Source organism: Nuphar pumila, chromosome 11, assembly GCF_984573655.1.
Source record: "Nuphar pumila chromosome 11, dmNupPumi1.hap1.1, whole genome shotgun sequence".
NCBI lineage: Eukaryota > Viridiplantae > Streptophyta > Magnoliopsida > Nymphaeales > Nymphaeaceae > Nuphar > Nuphar pumila.
The window spans coordinates 74,974,966-74,982,770 of NC_143259.1; the positions used below are offsets into that span (position 1 = coordinate 74,974,966).

Sequence of the window (7,805 nt, forward strand, 5' to 3'; positions counted from 1 at the left end):
GAGGGATCCAAATGGTATTTAAAAATAGAGATGAATTTAAGGAATGTTTTGGATTTGAAATCTGGAGATAAATTGGTTTTGAAAAGAAGTTGGACTTGGGAATGAAAGTTGGATTCTGGACCTTGGAATGGATTCAGATCTTGAAGTCTGAGGTCCAATGTAGAATTGGATTCTGGACCCTAAGGAGGAACTGGATCTGAAGTCTGAGATCCCATGTAGAGTTGGACTCTGGATCCTAAGATGGATTTGGATCAGAAATCTAAGATCCAGTACGTGATTGAATCCTGGATCTGGATCTGAAATCTAAGATCCAAAGTAGAATTGGGTTCCGGATCCTAAGATGGATTTGGATCTGAAGTCTGAGATCCAATGTAGAATTAGATTCGGGATCCTAGAATGGAAAATTGGATCTGAAGTCTAAGATCCAAAGTGAAATTGGTTCTGGATCCTATAAGTAAATTGGATCTGAAGTCTGAGATCCAATATGAGTGTTGAATTTTGGATCTTAAAATGGATTTGGAGTTAAATTCAGAAGAGGAATCAAGAATTTCTAAGTCTGGTTTGAATTTGGGAAAAGGAATTTTAGACATTGAATTTTGAATATACAGATGAATCCCAAAGTCAATTTAGACCTTGGATTTGAAGCTTGAAATGAATCGAGAATCTCAAAGTTAAATTGAACTTTGAGTTTGATTAGAGCTTTTGAAAACGAATTTGAAATTTCAAAGTAAAATTGAACTCTGAGATGGAAAATGAAATAGAATTGAATAGGATTGAAGATTGATTGAAGAAGATATTTACATCACTTGGAGTTTTGAAAAAGGAATTTTTGAAAACATGATGCAGTTCTATCCTAATTGATGAAATGAATTTGAAGAATTTGAAATTAATTTTTGAAAAGCTATTTCATTCTTTAGATGAATTAAAATAAGATTGAAAATATAATACATCCTTGACTATGGTCATTGAATGTATTATATAATAATCTATATTTAAATTCAGGTGAAGAATAAGACACATTTGGTGCTTTTATAGAATTTAAAATGAAATTAACTCTCAATATACCCTGACTATGGCCATTGGTATATATTTTGAATTAATTTTAAGTTAAATTCTAATAAAAGGAGAAAACATTTAAGGAAATATGATGAATTTTGAAAAATGGATCCAGTGTGGATCCGGTGTTATTTTGTAAAAGATAAAAATCCTAAGTTTTGTCCACACCCTGACTATGGCCATTGATGTGGATCATCAACTTAGGATTGATTTACCTCTTACGAAATGGTGCTCGTGCCATTCGTGTTTCACCACTGTGAGATTTTGGGAAATAAAGGAAAAATGCATGAAGAATAAATAATTCATGATATTTACAATGCTCATTCATTCTATCTAAAGCTGGAAATGTAAATTTTCATTAAGTCCTAGCTTATTACAACATATAAAATTGAATTTACAACTCCAGGTAATGATCTTTTCCTCATATTCCCTGCAAAACATTCGATTAGTATGAAAAATAGAAAAAAATGTATATAGATGTCAATGGTAAAATACTCATATGCCAAGATGTATATGATGAAGAAGATGGGAGGGGATATATACATACTTGTATTCATATATACAGGCATATCTATATATATATATATAGATATATGTATAATCATATATATATGTATATATGTATATATCACACATGATGTATAGGCAGCATAGGTGTTGATGAAGAAGAATTACAACAAAGAAAGAGATATACAATGTAAAGTGATTCTATGAGAGTGAATGACATAGACATATGTGTAGCTGGGAGATTGAGTGAATATATACGACATATGGTGAGAGATGTTGTATAGTGAATGGCTGGAGCTAGATGGGAGAAGGAATATTATATACAACTGAAAACTTCAGCTAAAGGTTAAAGGGGTTCCCACAGGTGGCTGGGCTGGGAAAAGTGAAAGGAGCAAGCTGAACACTATGAAAGGGGCTATGTGATGTAAGTAGGTTGTCGATCAGTGGATGTGATGTTGGAGAAGCAACGGAAAAGAGATGCAGTGCAATTTGTAGTAATAGAGGCTGTGAGATGTGACTTGGTGACTACCTGCCTTAGAAAATATACTTTTAACGTATGTGAAAACAATGAGTTTAGCAGGGAATTTGATTTGCAGCAAAACAGGGTTGAGAAGTAAAATTAGCAATGAATGTTATATGGATGTTGCTGCAAAATACAGTTGCACCTGTGCACTGGAATTGGAGAGACATATCTTCATATGCTTTGTGCTTCCGTCTCAACAGAGATCGGGACTTCCTGTCTTTTAGTCGACTGTACCAAGCTTCCACTTGGAAAAAGATGACTTTGGCATGTGCTATGAATGCACCAAGTAAGCAAACCACCTGCTGCATCACACAAATTGTCTTCAGATAAATCAATAATCAGAGATAGTAAAATAATTGGCAGGATATCATCTTCACTAAATGGCCGACATATCGGAATAGGTGATGTGGTAGGATGGGTAAAATGGTAGATATTGACCATGTTGAGGTGATGCTGAATAAAAGAAGTGGGGACCATCTGGAGGCATGTAGGATCCTTGTTGTGGTAGCTGCTGCCGTTTCTATTCCTCTTGCTCTTCTGCTGATTCACTTGATGTGCTGCTGCTTACTTTCTGGTGGCTGAAGCTGCTGATTCTGCTGTTGAGATATCAGTGACCTTGGAAGCATGCCACTATGGGCCACCACTTGTTTGGAAGCCTCATCGTCTTGGGCTTCTGACTCTGGCTTTGGAGCCTGAGTCTTTGCCCACATCAGCTTTAGCCTCACCCCCTTTATGACAAACCTGTTTGATAATTCTTCTGCTGCTTTCTCGGCACCTTCTCTAGTTGTGCATATAACAAAAGCACATACCCTCTGGGGCACTAGCCTTATCGATTCAATCTCACCAAATGCATAGGAATTGTCTTTGAGGTACTCTTCTGTGACCCGAGGATCCGTCCCACCAACATAAAGTGTCCTTGTGCTCTCATATTCAGGGGGAACAAGAGATGGCATTTCTCTTGTCTTGTTCAGAAGTTTCAATGCAACAGGATCATTCATTCCATAGTAACAATTTTTAATGTTCTGCTGAGATAACTCTCCAGTTTCTGGCATCTCATGCCGATATGGACATTCAGCGCCCCTCGTGCATTCACCTCGTACATAGAAACTACAAACATATGCTCGATTCCTTTTATAGTATGGAGTGGTTCTTTGAAGCTTCAATGTAGTATAATTAGGGCGTGCCTTGCCGTAAGAGGATTCATAATCAATGCCAGTTCTGGCCTTGCGATCATGTTCTTCTGTAAAGTATTCCCTATTGACGTCACTCCTTGGAATAGAATCACTTGAATTTATCGACAGAGCTGTATCACGAGTTTGCACAGGCAGCCCATACGCAAGGTCCACATATATATATATATTTTTTTAGCTTAGAGCATGTTTGGCAAATCTTTGCCTTCTTGTATCTTGCATCTCGTCTAGGCCTCCATCTGAACACTGTAAATGACCTTGTACATATCTTGAGTTCCTGGTCAAAATTTGATTTTTGTCCTTCGACTGTAAGGGTTGTCGCCGAGGCAGGATTCGCAGATGATGGGGAAGTTGGAGCATTCCCAGCCATCAGTTTCCACATCTCTCAGCAGACAATGAGCCATTTCCCTCTCCCCAAAATTTATCACTCTCTCTCTCTCTCTCTCTCTCTCTCTCTCTCTTGAGTATATAGGTAAGTGGCTGGTTCGGGTGTGAACAAGATCATTTTAAGTTCAGGAGATGACCCAATCCAGCTGAAGTATTCTGAGCATGCTGGTTACAGGAGATATTCAAGGAAACAAGGCTTTGGGCAATCACGCTCAATTCAGGCAAAACGTGGGGTTTGAAAAACAGATGGCGCCATAGATAAATTATGTGACCTGCATATTCAGATAAGATACCTCCAAAAATGGGGCACATAAGAGATACGAGAATTACCTATGACACAAAGCGAGGGATACATCTCGTGAACCCAGAAGGATTGATTGAATTACAGGATGCCGAATAAAGTGAGAACCATCGAAGATGTAACAGAAAATAAAAAAAAAAAAAAAAAAAATGGTGGAAGAATAAATCATGAGGAAAACCAAAAGAAAAGGTATGAATAATAGGCTGGATCGATACTCTGAAAATGAAGGCATATATATATAAAAAAAAATGCAGATATACAGGAAATTATAAAGATGAAATGACGAATTGCCATGGGATTCTGAGTCTAAAATATAGTAGCGTGATCATGACCAGATCAAGAAACTTCAAGAAGAAATCTATATATATAAAAAAATATATATATATGCAGACCTACATTATAATGAGTGCTTTGACGAAGCAGAACAATAAAATGTAAAGGGGAAAAGGGGAAGATTCATACCAGATTGTTGAAACTCGTGGCTTGTTTGGCTCTTTGTTGTGATTTCAGATATTCACAACCTTATGCACAAATCGGAAGAGAGACAGACTGTAGAAGACTATAAACGATCTTCGGGTGCCTTCAGATGATCCAATTTTAGTATGGTCGCTGAGAGTGATTTCCTAGACTATTGAGGGTTTTTTTTTAGTGAAACCCAATCTGGTACTAGAATGGAACCAGATCTTGGGTTTCACAGCGAATTCACCATCGATCTTTATGGCAGCTTGAATTTGAAACTCATGTTTCCGCCATCATGCGTGAGCAGGGGATGTAAAAAAAATAATGCAGATGCTAATGGTGGGAAGAAGAATATAAATGAGTAGATTCGAGATAAAAATCAGCATAGAAAATAAAACTGCCACAAAGTAGATCAAAGATACAAGCAAGAAGTTAGAAAACAGGAGGGAAATTGATACAAAACAAGAAAATCCATGGATCAACATGATAACCCACTGATGGGTCTTATGGTGATGGCCTCTATATTGATAATAAACAAAATATGCTGTAAACGCAAATGAAAGGCCTAAATAGATGTTGGAGACGATTGCTCCATTGATATAGCAATTGGTAGGGTCGATCCTGCTAGATGCAGGTCGATCCTACCTTTATGCTTTTGCTAAAAAAAAAAAATGAGAAGAGCAGGATTAAATTATAAAGGCTATACAGAATATTAAAAGGGAGGGAAGACGGAAAGGGGGTGAGGAGGATTCAATTGAGATGCAAAGATGCGGTAAACCAAAATTCTCAAAGAAAAAGAAAGAAGGAAGATGGTCACTCACCGTGGCCTTGCTTTGTGGAATGGTCGGCTGCTTTAATCAAACGGAGAAATTCTGGAAATAAGGAGGAGTGAAAGCGGAAGAAGGGATGAAGAATGGATGATACCTGAGCCAGGAGGGGTGAAGACGGGGATCCGATCGTGTACGCAGAAGGGTGGAGGGGTGAAAACGCGGTCCTTACTCTCTCTGCGTGATCCTCTTTTTAAGAGTGAAGAAGAGCCTTCGAGAGAGAGGATTTGTTGGAGATGGAGGGTTGAGGGATGAAGAAGTTGTTGAAGATGGAGGGTAAGAATGAGAGGGAGGAGCGTGCGAGAGTTGTCTGTTTCCTCTTTCTCAAATTTCCAAAAGAAGGATTCCCTCTTTTTAAGTTTTTTGTAAAATAGCTCAAAAATGAGGTTTTTGGCAAAAATTCCATTTTCAAGTTTTAAAACCCTTTGCTTTCCTCAAATTTTGATTTTTGTATTGCTTTTTCCATTTTTTGTATTTTTGTAGTAGAAAACTAAGATTGTAAAAAAAAACTAAGTTTTAAACACTATTTTTTGTATTTTTCTGAGAAATATTTACAAAAGTATTTTTCTGAGAATTTTAATCCATTTCGAGAGAATTTCTTCAGAAAAAGGGGTTTTTGACCCAGGTTTTGAGAAAATGTTCGAGTTTTGACACTTGAATCGAGAAATACAATGTGATGGATCTAAATGGATGTCGGATGGATTATCCGAGCTATTTAAAGGCTATTTTTGGTATTTTCTATAATTTTAATTTAAAATTTGAACCAGGAGACTCAAATTTGGATCTGGACCATGGACCCAGATCCAAAATCAATTTAAACATATGAAATGAATTTAATTTCAATAAAACTAGAGGAATGAACTGGAATTTAGTTTTGAAATGACCCATTTGCTCAGAAAATGAATTTAGGGGCAAAAAGGGAATATTTAAAAGATTTTGAAAAATTTGGGGTGTTCACAATGAGCCTAGAGCTCATCATGAGGGGCGTCTTTTCCAAAGAAAAAGCCTGGGGCTGGCACCCCATGGCATTTTTGAAACATTTTTGAATGAATTCAAATAGCAGAAGTCGGTTGGGCATAAGGGGCGGCAGCCAAGTGGCAGCCCATGTAATTTCTACAAGTTTTAAAGGCTTTTCTAAAACCCTTTCAATGGCATTTTTGAAACCTTTTTAAAATATTTTAAAAGCTCAACATGCATTGGCTATAGGGGGGCGTGGAGCACCCCATCCATCCGTCTAACCCCATTCAATGCCAACCACACGTTTGCTCTTAACCTAACTATTTAAAGTTTTAAGAGAGAGAAAAGCTCATTCATTTGGGCGATTTTTTATGGAGCCTCTCTCTCTTCCCCCTTTCCTTCTCCAAAACATGAGTGAGTGTGAGAGAGTTAGAGACTTGGTGTGGGTGAACACCTAGCTGGAGCTTCTCAACCGTAGCTACCATCTCCATTTTCCCCTAAAGCCTCGAAGGTGAGATTTCTAACCCTCTTTCCTATTGCACGGTTTCTCATTTTGGAAATGTAGCAAATGTTCCTTCGTTCCAGCTCAAGGCATGAAACTGAACTCCATGGATGCATTTTTCGACATGCAAGGAGATGTCGGTGGATTAGATTTAATACTTATGCGTTTTTAAGAATTTGGCAATGCCTTTGCAAGTTTAAATCGTGTTTGATTGGGTTTTAGTAACATGCATGTGTTCTTCTACCCTTTTTTAGTAGATTGTGGGGCATTCGACCCGCTCATGAAGCCGAACCACCTTCCATGGCATGGCCTACTAGTGGTTCTCGGTGGATTAAACTTTTTTTTCAGCTTAGTAGAAATTCATCTTCTTTAAGATTTTTATTTAGATGTACTTTCGTTCGATGTTGCAAGCGGGGTTTTCTTGTTTTGTCCCTCTCATTTGTGTTTTGAGGGCTGCATGTGTTTTTCTTTTTCCCCTTTTTGAGAGGAAGCTGGGCGTGGGCTGTTGTGCTGCAGCCACCCCACTTGGCAACGAGGTCCTTTGCGTTTGTGGGTGCGAGCTAGGGTTGGCTCACCTATAGCCTAGGCCTTCTGATCCTCCTCCTCTCCTTCTCGGGTCTCAGCTTGAACCGAGTAGGTTTCAGGCTGGGCTTCAGCTTCCTCAAACCTGAGCAAATGCTCAGACCAATGGGGAAGCCCCTGTTGAGCCCATGGCACGCCGAGTGCTGGCAATGCACTCGGGTGACCTGGGTGCGCTGACGCCCAGCGCTGACACCATTTGGCAATGGCCCCTCGGATCTTTGTGGCTGGTGCGGGTTGTAGCACCCTGCACCACTCCGTTTTGCGCAGCCTGCACCCTCCTGCTGGTCTGGACACACTTGTCCAGACCATGCTCTAGCTCCCAGCATTGGACTCGGGCCTGCAGCAGGCCCGAGTCATGCCCGTTGCACCTAAACTGAATTCGGTTCAGGTGTTGAGCATGTTCTACGTGGGGCAAGTCTGGACCAGACTTGCCGTGGGCTCCCTGGACCCTTTGGCGCATGCACAAGTATGTTCCAGACTTGCGTTTGTCCTCGCTGCACCTGAACCAACCCGG

General features: G+C 39.3%; 1 pseudogene; it reads right to left on the bottom strand.

The window, feature by feature from the left end:
• Positions 1-2,631: 2,631 nt before the first annotated feature.
• On the bottom strand, positions 2,632-3,680 carry LOC149822429 (zinc finger CCCH domain-containing protein 40 pseudogene; annotated as a pseudogene).
• Positions 3,681-7,805: the final 4,125 nt, after the last annotated feature.